At 36.9% G+C, this 12,747-nt stretch overlaps 1 protein-coding gene across 4 annotated transcripts in view; it reads left to right on the forward strand.

Annotated features, from left to right (window-relative positions):
* Positions 1-12,747, forward strand: part of MEIS1 (Meis homeobox 1) — a 146,637-nt gene that overhangs the window by 109,366 nt on the left and 24,524 nt on the right. The gene's annotated exons all lie outside the window — the stretch shown is intronic.

The raw sequence follows: 12,747 nt of genomic DNA on the forward strand, positions 1-12,747 counted from the left end.
CTGTAAAAATGTTTGGCGTCATGTGTGTGGCACGCGAGTTGGGTTTGTGTTGCTGGGGTTTTTTTGTTGTTTTTTTTAGTATAAAAGAAGTACATGTTGAGGATTGTTGCTTTATGGCTTGTATCATTCCACCGTGACAGCTTTTAGAATTGTTAGGTGGCAAGCTTCCATGCTTGAGGAACTTAAACTATTTTGGATTCAGAAGAACATCTTAGTAGACAAATGATGGCTTCTGAAATGGGGCTTCCTTTGCCACCATTAAAATTAGTTTAACAAATTTCATTTGCTCTGGTATTTTGAAGATATAGATACAAAAAAATTTACACAAGTTAAACTGGAATCACTATGCTTACCACGATTTATGTTTCTTCAGATGGAAATTATTAAATCCTATTGTCAATTTCTTGAAAAGATATAAAACGTCTATACCATTATATGATAGTCCTTGGAATCCCATAAACAGCTCTTTGAGCATCTTTTGTATTGCATTTTTAGTGAGTTAATCCTGTTGATACAGTATTTCCACTAGCACACTTTACTGAATATGTAACCATTCAGAAAAAAAAAGAAACAAAGAGAGCAATTATAAGGGCCTCTGACACTAAAGTCAATTTTGCATTCTTAAGAAAGGGGGAAAACATCCCGTTGATTGTTACTCAGGTGTAGTTTTCCACAGCATAAAATGTTATCAAATAGGACCCAAGAGAGCATCCATTACCACGTATTGGTTAACATCACAGATTTTAAAAATCCCAGTTGCACTGAAGCCACGAAAAAGCTTTCATCTGTAAAATCTAGTTTCTCTTTGTTATTAAAATAAATGAAGCCATTAAACAAAATATATGCATATAATAGTCAGGTTTATCATTTGGAATAATCAAAATGAAAGAATTTAACATTTTTTTAATTAGAGCAGTCATCTAAGAGGCTTAAGAGGGATCCTTACAAGACAAATGTGCCTAGGCTTGAGGTTACTTTTCTTGTCAGTGTCTTTCAGGACCATTTTAAGTGAAAAGAGAGGAAATAAGTCCTGGCTTTTTCTATCCTGGTATTGACCAAATAAATTAATTTATTATATGTAACCATTATAAATTATTAATGAGCTCATAGTATGAATGTGTTGAAAGCTACATCATTTTTAAATGCTTTTGTTTCCAAAGGCCCTAATTGATTTCCTTTATGGTGTGGTTCTCTGCTTGACATGCAAGGGTGAATTCTCATTCTGGTTTACTCCATCTAAAAACATGGCAGACATCTCCCCTCCTTATTTCTAGAGCATCCTTTGTGTCAAATGCAGCTCTCACCCTCTGCCCGGGAAGGTGGGCAAACATCCACCTCTGAATTCAACCATCCAAAAATGGATTTTGACAAAGAAACCGAGCATATCCCAAACTCCAGATAGCCAAAATGGACTGCCTTTTTGCACTATTCAGGTTTCCATTCCTCTCTGCCATGTTGATCATTGCAAATGCCTAAATATACAAAGTTTATCCAGGGATACCCCAGGAGTAAACGAAGTTCTTGGAGAAGTACATGAACTCTTTCAGTTTAGGTAGGGACTATTTAACATAGAGTCAGAGTGTACTGACTGAGTGTATCAACAGGCCCTACTTTAGTGTAGGGCCTGTTGATATTTATCAGTTGAGTGCACACCAGTTTGGGGGGAAGAATATCTTGGAATTCACCATGAAAGTTCAACTGAGAATCTGCTCATGTCCAGTAACAACCCTATGGTACTCCCCAGACAGATCCACAAACAGGATGCCGTGGTCTTGGGTGTCTCTGCAGCTACAAAGGGATGTTCCCAAATTTCAGAATATCCGATCAATTTCTAAATAGCAGTGGCCCCACAGTTTTAGGCTATAGTTGAGATCTATAATCCCGGCTCAGCCACTTAATCCCGGCCCTGCCACTTGTCTGCTGTGTGACCTTGGGTAAGTCACTTCACTCCTCTGTGCCTCAGGTACCTCATCTATAAAATGGGGATTGAGACTATGAGCCCCTTGGGGGACAGGGACTGTGTTCAACCCAATTTGCTTGTATCCACCCCAGCGCCTAGTACAGTGCCTGGCACATAGTAAGCACTTAAGAAATACCATTATTACTATTATTATTGTTATTATTATCTGCCAAAGTCATCACAGCCTTTGCATTGTATTACCATAGAAGTAGAAACTGATGATAGTTACTGTGTTCTTCCAATCACATCTCCTCCAAGAGGCCTGCCCCAACTGAACCCTCATTTCTCCTGCTCCCTCTCCGTCTGCATCACCAGTGCACTTGGCTCTGTACTCTTGAAGCACTTGATGTCCACCTCACCCTCAGCATTGATTCATTCATTCAATCGTATTTATTAAGTGCTTACTGTGTGCAGAGCACTGTACTAAGCACTTGGGAAAGTACAAGATAAACAGTGACATTCCCTGCCCACAACGAGCTCACAGTCTAGAGGGGGGGAGACATACATCCATACAAATAAACAAAACTACAGATGTACATATCCATAATTTATTTTAATTTCTGTCTACCTCTCTAGACTGTAAGCCCCTTGTGACAGGGAACAGATCTGCCAGCCGTGTTTTGTACTCTCCAAAGTGCTTTGCACACAATAAGCACTCAGTGAATACCATTGATTAATTGATTGACCAGCTAGGAAAGCAAAATTTTGAAATGAGATTGACAGTGTGCATCTGAGAGCCAAATTCTGTCTGGCTACTTTCGCTTCTGAAATCTTCAGTGGACACCACAGAATGGTGTAGATCTTCCATAGATGAATGCATCCTAAAGTTAAAAATGAGTTGTTTAAGAAGGTTTATGGAGGTTAAATGGTTCATACTAAGTACTTTTAAATTTGGGGGCTATTTTCAAAATAAAAGGATCTTAGTAAGTACTTTTAAATTTGGGGACTATTTTTGAAATAAAAAAACCCTCTTTCAGTTAGTTGCGAGTAAGAAAAAAACAGTGAATTTCCCCTGTTAATTAAGATAAAATATCATGCTGAGTAATCTGTTAAAGAAATGAAATTTGAAGTGTAGGTAACTGAGAAAAGAAACCATTAAATAGCTTACATGATAATTGGAGAAATGAAAAGAGTTTTCATGAAAATTGGCTTAGTAAAGGTAAATTGCATTTGAATCTCAACTTCAGATCTGCGTGCTCTCCTATTTGGCATATGTTGAATTGATAATGCCTATGTGTTAAAGAATTCTGATTGTTTCTCTTGCTTCACTCACAGCTTATAAAAATGCAAGTAGACCTTCCTAATGAATATTAATAAGAATGATGTCTCGATAGCACATAAACCCCTAGATCTGTGGAATTTGGATGGAGTAGTCAGAGAGGATTTCTGTGGCTTTATGTAATGCTGAATTTACATACTTTAAAAGAGTAAACATCATCTTAATATTTTAACGTCAATATCCCAAAGTGGGGATTTCAGTGAAGTATAAAGCTTAATTTATATTCATACCTTGAACATTATGTTCACTGAGATCTACATTTTAAACGACAGGAAACTGTTAGCTAAAAAGAAATTAACTTAATCCCCCTTCATTAAGTTCCAGTCTTTTTTGTTACTCAGAGACAAGTAATAATTATATCCACAGCAATGCAAAGCATGTTTTACACTTTTGTAATACAAAAGAAATGCAGTTGTTAAGGAGACAGTAAAAGAAAAGGAGAACATTGATAAATACTGATTCATCCCAAATCTTCTGGTTTCTTGAAAGTAAATTCCATGGAGGGGCCTTTGAGACATTCAGTTAGTAGCAAAATATAGTTACATGATTTCACCAAATGTCAATCAACAAGTTAGATGGGTTTTCCCCTCCGTTAAGTTCATGTATATTGCTAAGTTGGTGAAAGACCCTTAAAAAGTTTTGACTTGCCAGTTGCTTTGCAGTACAAGAAAGGCACATATTTTGTTTTCAGAAATTTTGATGGGATTTTAACGAGAATACATAGTATTAAATGCCTGGAGCAGAGAGCACTTGAGAAGGGTTTTTCTTTTTTTGGCACTGCAAAGATTCTTGAGAAAAGAATTAGCCTTATACAAAAAAAATCATTAAAATGTAGTTCCTTCCATTATATACCATTATTTGTCATCTTTATTACCTTTCTATAGTTTTCATTACACCTTTAATGGTATGCTTGGTCAGAAAAGGTGAGATGGAATGTGAGCGTACTTGGCTGCTACTCTCAGTGCCTGCTAGCTGGGCTTCAGTCCCTGTCCCTGTAGATTTTAATGTCCCCACAGACTGCTGGCAGTCTGCTTCCAGCTGTGGCAGGCATGATGCAGTGAATTGCTTTTGAATGTTCTTTACTCAAATAGGCAGTAATTACAAGCTTAAAGAGGTTTAGTGGTCCAGTAAACTACATAATCACCCCTGAATTAGCCTAGGCTCATCAGTTGCAGTCCAGCAAGCTCAAGACTGCTGTTTGTATGCAGTCTTTATCACATAGCAACCTGAGCAGCAGGTGTGGAACAGCAAGAGTCCCCCATAAACACAACTGTCTACTGGGGACAATGATCTCTAATGAGATGAGGCTACACCATCACTGTAATTTAAGTGGGAAAATTAACACCAGAGAATGTGTACCAGTTCCAGGGGTCTTTAGTCTTATTGGGAGCAGCATGGTTTCTCTCTCTTTTTCTTTTTCTAGATCTTCAAATACATTAAAAAAGAAAATAACCCATGGAGAATACTTGTTGTTCTGCTTATATGGAATGGTCACCTTATTGTTTTACAAGGATACGTTGTGACTATTTGATACAGGATGGGGCACCCTTTCAGGCATTGGCGATTGCCTTCAACTAGTAAATGTTTCAGAGTGGTAGTGTTGCTTTTCATCTTCTTGTACTTTCTCCTAGTAACCTTGAAAGCCTTCCTCTTCGAAGTTTAAAGCCAAAACGTGTTCTTCAAGTTGTTGGTGGATTCTTCCGTTCTAAATCATCATCAATCGTATTTATTGAGCGCTTACTATGTGCAGAGCACTGTACTAAGCGCTTGGGAAGTACAAATTGGCAACATATAGAGGCAGTCCCTACCCAACAGTTTGGAACAGTTCTGGACAATCATCACAGTGGTTTGCAGTGTGCCTATGAAATGCCTTTTTCTCTTTAAAACCACTGGGCCACTCTCAAAAGGAAACCCCTTAGGCAAGGGAGCCTGTTGATTAGAACACACTCCTTTCACCTTATTCCATTATAATTGTGTGACCCAGTAAGGTGTAACTTGGAGTTCATTATCTATAATATCGGATGGGGTGAGGAGGGTGGCGGACAGTGGGGAGAGTAGATTGTAGGACGTGGGGGAGGGAACTTTAGAAATAGAGAACACCCAGCAAGAGAAAGAAAGAAACTGAGAAAACAGAGGCTTTTGGGGGAACTTTGTGGGATTACAACCTCTGCTGCTATAATTTACATGAGGTGGTGGATGGTTTCCAACCCTACCTGTTTAGCAATTTGTGAAGTCAGTTTTAAAGACAATGAGTAATTATTAAAAGAGGTTCTGGTTGGCAGATATTTTAGCTGAACTAATCTGCTGGAAACTGGTTTCAGAAACAATGGAGGTTTTTTGGTTGTTGTTTTTTCTGGTGGAGTTTGAATCCTGTGTGTACCTGTATCTTTGATGCCATGACATGGAATATAGTGCCAATATTTTTTTTTCAATATAATCCATGACAAATGGGGCTCAGTTCTGGTGTTAATGCAGTAGTTATGAAAGTTGTTTGGGATTGAATTTACCCCAGAAATTATTGGAGTAACCCTAACAGGAAAAGTAAAAATAATTGAGCAACGTTTATTTCTAGGTGATGTACTTGACTTTAGGTATAATGATACTGGATAATTGGGATTATTGAAGGGTAGCAGTACATTTAATCTTAACTAATACTATGATTTAGGTTCCCATTTTTTTAGTTCACGGCCACTTCAGCATTACATGGAAGTTTTGTATGTCCATTCATACATTCATTCAATCATATTTATTCAGCGCTGTGGGCAAAGCACTGTGTGAATTCATTTGCTGTGAGTTTGCAAAAAGAAAAAATCTCTTTTAACAACTAATAATAAAATAGATTTAGATTATTATGAATGAAATAACAGAATATAATGTAAAGAACAATGCAGAGTGAACTAAATCTTTTCCCAGTAATACTTTTTATTTTACAATTCCTTTTCATTTTTGACATTTTTTTCTCAAATGTTTTCAAAGATGAGAGAGCTGAGTACGGTGAGCTTTTCTTTATAAGAATTCCAGTTGCCCATGCAAAGAATGGAACTGGAGCTCTTAATTTATTTTACTTAACTAATTTTTCCTATAGTTAGATTCCAGCACTTATGTGCTTGGCACATAGTAAACACTTAACAAATACCATTAGTATTCCTTTGTTAAATTTTCGAGCCATGACTGTAATATTCTCTCACAAATGCAGCCCAGTGAGAGTAAAAATTAACTACCAATGTGGAATGGGCCATTTTTCCAGGAAGTTTTGACACTTTTTTGAAAAGGCATTGCAGAAATAGATCATTGTGCATTTAAGATATATATTTAGTATTTAAAGTTTATCAAGGTTATACACTATTAAGGTGTACACTAAAGTAAATAAAATAAGCTCTTGAAAAGACACCCCAAACAATAAAATGGAGGGAGGGGAAAATGCTTTCAGTTTAGCTGAAAAAGGCTACTTGTTACTGACTGAGGAAGCATACTGTTTTCACTGCCCTTCATTGTAAAGGTATTCCAGTAGTGCAGTTCAAATATGAAGATTGTTATGAAATATTAACGTGTTCAGTTTTTCCTTAACTGCTTTTGTCATTCTTCTGAGATAAGATCAAGTCTACAAACTCCTACTTGACTTTCCTACTTGCACACCTAAACTTGGCAACTTATTCTAGCCAGTTCTGGTTGTAAATGAAATTAGTGAAATGATTCAACTGGATTGCAGAAAGAGCAAATAAATGCTAAACAATAAATGTAATACATTTAGCCAATGCATAGGTAGGCTATCTAAGAGCACTGGCTGAGAATTAAGAAAGTAGGTTGAAATCTTGTGACTTCGATGAGGTTCCAAGCATTTCTGGCTACTTAGCTAGTGCAGAAACCCTCGTTATTCTTTTGATTCCAACATGTGCAGGGATACAGGACTCAACTACTATAAATTCAAGCTATGTTCTTAGACTATACGGTGCACAGCTTTTGTAATGCAAATGACAGGCACAAAGTGTCTCTTTGATAATGTGCAGTCAGGAGACAAAAAAAGCATTCACTGAAACAGTAAAACTAATTCATAAAGCTGAAAGACAATAAGGAAGCATTATGGATTTCTTTTTTTATTTAAGGAAAAAAGTATCCTACATAAATGTAATTGTTACAGTGTAAGGCAGTCAGAATCCGTGCTTAGGGAAAAAAAATATAGTACATCAAGTGTACTTACAGTGAAAAAGTTTTGTTTGGCAAAATTTCAAGTTAAATATAAAATTAAATTAAGGTAATTCAGCCAGTTCATTCTCCGTCTTTTTTATACAATGGAAAATTGCTAAATGTTGTTTAGGCCCTTATTATTCCTGGTTGCAGAAAACAAAAGAAACTCACAAACATTTGACAAAGCACAGGAATTTTAGTGGTTAAATACGGAAAGTCCAGGAGGAGCTTTTTTTTTCTTTAAAGGGAGTATCTCTCCATCAGATAGCCAAGTTTAGCTCAAGGTCAGCTTATATTAATGCTGTGGAGGAGGCAGAGGGCTGGAGGAAAAAGGATAAAAGAACTTCCGAAATTGTTCTCCCAACATATTCAGCCAAGCAACAGAACATTGCCTTGATAAGGGTTATATTGGACAGATGCCATAACTCCTCATGTTAGATCGGCTCTTCCAGCGCCTATTCCCCTACCTTTTAAAGTAGAACATGTAACATTTTGCCTGAAAATTGCTTCTACCTCTATTGCTTTGTTATAGCTGTTTTGCAGTTTGGGTATAGAAGCAGTTCTGTGTCACAAGAAATTACTAATCTGAGGTTTGAGAAGGGACAGCTTAGCCTTCCATTATCTCAGCGGCAAGCTCTGTTCAGGATTATTTTCAAATTTTCTGCAGCCATTACAATGTGCTGTTATAGTGGGCAAGGCAGTGAGGGAGAGAATGTTATTGATACTTGGTTACCAGGGCAGATAAGATAAAGTGTATCACTGTCCTGGCATCCCCATTTGCAGTCAGTGGTGGAAAATTTGATGAAAGGAGCACATTTGGACAAGGAGTATCATTAAGATATGAAGTTGGACATTTTCCATCTGTATTTACTGAAGGGTTTCTTTTTCCCCATTGATGGTCATCTGAAGAAGTCTTATTGATTGTTTTGGTAAACAAGCTCTCTTTGTGTGTTAAACAAACTGACTGATGCCACAGTGTAGCTCTCCCTTCTAAATACAATAAAAAATAGCTTTCATGAATAAGAAAGTGATCACTTGGTCACTTTTATTTCTTTTACTGTTAAAATGACTGTTCAGACACACATTTTGCACTGCTATTTTTAGTAGTTCCAACTGTTCCTTAACTGTTCTTAATACCCTGGGCATCCACCCACCCTGGGAATCATTTCCATAGGCAGGCAAACTCCGATAGGGTTATTAAGCAACCACGGCTCTACTAAGTCATTATTGAGATTAATATTGCAGAGGCTCAAAAGCACATTATTAGTGGCAAACAGTCCCCATTTCAAGAGTAGATTTGTGCAGTAAAGAGTAGGTTTGTGCAGTCATCGCATTTCTTCTTTGTGAGGACTGCCATTTCCTCTTCTACTCCATGGCTACCATTTACTTTTGGATGGGGTGTCACCACTCCCAAGCCATTTTCTCACTGTACCTTCCTTACCCTGTGTTTCCTGAGGAGAGCTAGTATGCCTGCTCCTATTCCACGTGGGCTGAGTTGGTGCTGGAAGAGGGGATCAGCTTCCCCATACATAATCACTGTTTTATGGCCTTCCCTCATTCCTGAGGTGTTAATGCAGATCAAATGGGAAACACTCCAGAAAGACCTTTACAGCTACTGCACTACCCTACCCAGGGTCTTAATCGTTAATTCGTATTGTAAGATCTAAAGGTAATTTTGTTTGCTCTCTTAATGCGTTGCAGCCCTCCCAGTGGCCCAAGCATATCCTTTCTCAAATTCCCATCTTGATCAATTGTTTGCAAATAATTAAGCTTTTAAGAGATAATGGCATGAGACTAATGTACACAACAAAGTAAAGGTCTCAAGTCACTGACTATTGGACTGTGGTCAAATTTGCTTTGATATCCCAAGGTGATTAGGGAGATGGGGAGAGTGGAATCAGCTCTTCATTCATAAGTAGGGTTTCATATTTTTTGGACCAGTGTATTTGTCCTTTTGATCAAAACCCAAGGGAAGGTGCTCAGGGAAATACAAAGCTGCCATTCTCGTGTTTGCAAAAAGATTATCTGCAAAGGTTTGGAATGAACTTCCTATTTCTCTATAAAATGGCAACTCTCAGGGTTCCCCCTTTATCTCTATTGCAATGTGATGTCTGCCACAGCCCTGTGGGTGGGAATGCTGTAGGACTTCGAATGTTTTTACAGCAGACTCTTGCCTGTGGCACGTAGGCCCTTTGTCGAGAATTTTTTTTTAAGGCTACAAAGGAATAGCTCATTCAGTCCACAAAAAGCTTATATAATAAGGATGCACAGCATTTAAGATATTTTAAACATATTAAGTTTCAGTTAAAAAGCCTACCTCTTTGTGAACTTTTGGCTGGCTGGGGATTAGCTACATGAAGTCATGGCTTTCATGTGATTATAGCAATTATAGATTTTTCATGAAATTGGAAGTTTATGCTACACTAAGCCAATAACTACTGGACTATGGGGGTTGGGGAGGGCAGGAATCATATGCCCTTAAATGTACCATGATTTAGGAATTTTGTTTTGATATATTTTAGCAGTTACTTTTACAGTGGCCATACTATTCTGATGCCCTAATTTTATCCAGTCTTGTCCATTTGGAAAAAAAATCTTGAACAATTGAAAATTGCTTAATGGAGACAGAGTTCTTGATCCCAATAGCTTGAGGCTGCTTAGCAATTATTGCTTGCTGCATGAAATTAGACACAGTTTGTTCCAATTACTTAAAATCAGATCACATGAAAAGTGACAGAAGGAAATAAGAAGAATAAAACTTTCTTATTTTATGACATTTATATTATGAAATCAGAAGCCACATTAAATGAAGAAAGCACTACAAACTTGAACTTGAAGTTTTGAAGAACTTGTTTTGGCCCTTTCAAATAGAATTGACCGTTTTAATGATTCGAGGAGTGTTTGCAGAACAATGCTTGCTGAAGTCAAATATGAATTCCATTTGTTTCATAAGAATGTATATACATTGACTCACAGGCATGAAAACATTCTCTTGAAAGCCTAGCATGAGTAAATTAATGTAACAATTTCCAATTTGCAATATAACTAAGAATAAATGGCATAAAAATTAATAGTATGGCCATCAGATTAAATTGAGAGAATACTGATATACTGATATACTGAACATAGTGAGACCCAGTAGTTTCCAAGAGGACTAAAAAAAATTTATGGGAAAATGTCGTGGAAGGGAAAGATTGTTTATATATGTACTAGGCTGGAAATTTTGTAGTTAAATGCTTTCAACAGGGAAACATTATAAATGAATTTAGTCATTGTAGATTTGGAAATTGATTTCATGTTCTTGGAATGGGTTGTAAATTTGGTTTCTGGGCCTGAAAACATTGGTTTGGTGCAGTTTTGTCATGTTAGAGCATTATGTTACCATTCATTTGAAATACTTTTATATACTGATGTTGGGTCATGTATACTCTATATAAGAACATGGAAGAATTATTAAAGAATTTGGGTCCAAATTAGTGGCAGAATAAACTACTACTTTGGCCCATTTCTTGAAACAATATCATTAACATTACTGAATGTCTATTTGTGCAGCATTTAGAGAGCATGCATCTGTCAGTGGCAGTTAAGAATTTCTGAAGCAGACCTGGTTGGTTCTAAACCATATTCAGTGGAAAGCATGTTGCTATGAGACCATATACTTTAGGCCCAATTTCTAATTAAGTAACAAATTCATTCAATCTACATATTTATGAGATCTTAGATGCACTTAGTGATACGATTATGTACAGCAAGGTATTGATCCTAATATCTTTGAACATTATTATATTTATAAGCCCTTTGGATGCAAGTTTTAGTTGGCTATGTCTTTTGGTACTTCATTGATAAAAGCAAAATGCAATGATTTTACTCTAGCCTGTCATCTAGGAAGGCCTCCATGGTAGACCCTAATAGGGCCTCTGAGCAGAAATAAGAGCGTGAACTATACAGCCAATGTTCAGTGAACTGAAATAACCCACCCAGAATAGTTTGAGGTTCACTGATCAGTGGCTACACTGGAATGGGAAAAATCAGTTCTGCATCTGATTCATGAGATATGGATAGGTATCAATCAATCAATCAATCGCATTTATTGAGCACTTACTGTGTGCAGAGCACTGTACTAAGCGCTTGGGAAGTACAAGTTGGCAACAAACATATAGAGACAGTCCCTACCCAACAGTGTGCTCACAGTCTAGAAGGGGGAGACAGAGAACAAAACCAAACATATTAAGAAAATAAAATAAATAGAATAGATATGTACAAGTAAAATAATTGAATAGAGTAATAAATATGTACAAACATGTGTATTCTATGCATTGTGTGGTAGCTTCCTTACCTATAAAATGGAGAAAACCTCCCATGTGTCTCCCTCAGAAGGCTGCAGTAAGAATTAATTATGATGTCATCTGAAAATATTTGACACTCTTTAGAGAAAGGTACTGTTAGCTCATGAAAGCAAGGACGTATGCATTATTGATTTAGTGACAAAGCCAAAGAAAATTGAAATGTTTACAGAAACAGCTGACATCTCCACTCCTACCCCCCCCACACACACACATTAATCCCCTCATATCTATTGTACTTGTAAAAGTAATATATAAAGGCATTGAAGCAGTCATTGACGTGCTTTTTGAACTTGGTACATTCAATGCTATTAATGAAATTAATGATTATTAGCATGCAATGGACCAGAATTAAGCTTCGGTTTCACAGACAGTAAAATTCCATGTTGGATTCACCTTTCCTACAGGTAATAACCCACAGGCTGGATAATTTACTGGGAATTTATTTTCTTATTAATTTCCAAATATGAGGATATATTAATCAGTGGAAATTCTATTGCCCGTTCTCCCTTTTCTTTCAAGTGATGGTAGTGTTGACCACTATTAAGACATCCATGTATAGGTTTTGCTCTTCCAAGTCTAATTTTGGCATGAATTTTCCCCAAAATAGTTCTCATTTTGTCATTGTCCTCTTTTCTAGTTCTGTTTTAATACTGTGCCTCATGGTGGAATGCAAGAGAGCTATATTATTAATTGCAGGCAAAAATAAGTTGATCTTTAACCTTGCTGTGGTTCTGTTTTCTGAATTCCAGCATTTGTTGACAGGACAGAGACTTTAGAGGCAACTTATTTTTGCTCCCCGAGAAGTATGTTCAAGGTCCAGTTTCCTCAACTATTGAGAGCTAGAGACTCAGTGAGTGATCGCTGAGGGATTTCTATTAAAAAATAATTTCCCATGGTGCTCCGCAGTCTTTGAATTTGGTATTGTCAGTTGAAAAAAATAACAAAACTCTATCCTAACTTTAATTATAGGCATACAG

Source organism: Tachyglossus aculeatus, chromosome 9 (genome assembly GCF_015852505.1).
Source record: "Tachyglossus aculeatus isolate mTacAcu1 chromosome 9, mTacAcu1.pri, whole genome shotgun sequence".
NCBI lineage: Eukaryota > Metazoa > Chordata > Mammalia > Monotremata > Tachyglossidae > Tachyglossus > Tachyglossus aculeatus.